This window comes from Penaeus chinensis, chromosome 34, assembly GCF_019202785.1.
Source record: "Penaeus chinensis breed Huanghai No. 1 chromosome 34, ASM1920278v2, whole genome shotgun sequence".
Taxonomy (NCBI): domain Eukaryota; kingdom Metazoa; phylum Arthropoda; class Malacostraca; order Decapoda; family Penaeidae; genus Penaeus; species Penaeus chinensis.
The window spans coordinates 30,074,119-30,075,717 of record NC_061852.1 but is presented as its reverse complement, the minus strand read 5'-3'; the positions used below and the strand labels follow the sequence as shown (position 1 = coordinate 30,075,717).

At 45.9% G+C, this 1,599-nt stretch overlaps 1 long non-coding RNA gene across 1 annotated transcript in view; it reads right to left on the bottom strand.

The window, feature by feature from the left end:
- Nucleotides 1–122, bottom strand: part of LOC125043884 — a 5,498-nt gene extending 5,376 nt beyond the window's left edge. The window contains exon 1 of the long non-coding RNA XR_007116443.1: nucleotides 1–122. This exon is cut by the window's left edge and continues 1,361 nt beyond it. This is a non-coding gene — a long non-coding RNA (uncharacterized LOC125043884).
- Between the last annotated feature and the right edge of the window lie 1,477 nt (nucleotides 123–1,599).

Genomic DNA, 1,599 nt, shown 5'->3' with positions numbered 1-1,599 from the left:
CATTACTTTGACTTTGAAAAATACATTTTTTCTTGACCACTAACAGATAGGCCGTAGACCTCTTCATTTATATACGCACATGAATTTCTTTAACAGTAAGTATACGTCTTTTGTCTGTATCTACAATTATACTGTAGTATGTATATATCTGTACACATACATACGCACACACACACACACATACACATATATATACGTATATATATCTACATATATATACGTGTGTGTGTGTGTGCCTATATATATATATGTATATATATATATATATATATATATATATATATACATATACACACAAATACATGTACTTATACATATATATATATATATATATATATATATATATATATATATATATACATATATGTATATGCACATACGAAATATGTATACATATATATGGTATAGACGTGCACTCACAAATACATACATACATACATACTTATATACATATATATATATATATATATATATATATATATATGTACAGGCAGATTATATCAGGAGCGTAAGTGAAGCATTTACAGAGTTTTCTTTAGTTTAGATCCAAAGCGGAAATGTATATTTTTCAAAATTATCCACGAGCAAGAGAGAGAAGAACATTGGAAAAGCGCTTTGATTCAGAATAGAGGCTCGAACACTCACGATCGCCTTTGGTCTCAGTCTTAAAAGGGATCCGTTACCATCGTCACATCTTGTTTTTTGCGGCGACAAAATGGGCCAAGAAACCACACGCGTTTACTGAAGTTCTTCCTTTGTTTTTTAGATTTTTGTTTCTGCGAAGCTCTCCTAAACACCAGGGGCACTGTCGAGCTGTACCGAGGCACTTCACCAGCTGCGGCATTAGACGATGCAGCACTTGGGTGGCAACGAACACAGTGTTGCATTGGCACTTTGGCAGGAGCTCGAGCTCCTTTTCCGCAACCTCACTCTCCAGCTCTCCCACAGCCAAGGGTACGTCTCAGGGTCCCAGGGAGCTTTCTTTGCTCCGACTCTTACTGAAAGCTCATTCCTCGTTCTTGCGGGTCACCAGAGTCGTAAGAAGAGGGTCACGAAACTCCTCGGCAGACGCAGAACACTTACCTAAAGACACACCCTGGGCCAAAGTGACTGGCGCCAGGCAAGAGACACAGAAAGGAAAAGGAACGCCCGCCTTGCCCTGTCCCGCCCAGGAACAAGTGAGGTCCCTAAGCCTACACCTCTTCTTTTTAAAACCTTGGGTGCCCGACCTGCCCTCTCGCGGCGACACTTGCTGGCAGAGCGCCGGCTGGGGGCGCTGCCAAGAGCCGGCGGCGGTGCCCGGCCTCACCCTCTATGGCCATCTCTCCACGCTCCCCTAACTGCCGGCATATCATGGGAGGCGGCCTCTCCCTCGCACGCTGCCCCTTCGTCGGGAGACTTGAAGGAGCCGCCACCTGCAGGAAGGCCTCGACCGACCGACGGCCATCGGGGGCGCGAGGGTGTCGGGGGCGGAAAGAAACAACCGCAGAGGCAAGGGAATTCACCTGCCGTTCAGCCGCCCCTCACCGATGGCCCGACGCAGCAGCCTCCGCAGGTGAATGTTTCCTCTTGGCACAGGTGACCAGGCCCTCCGCGGTG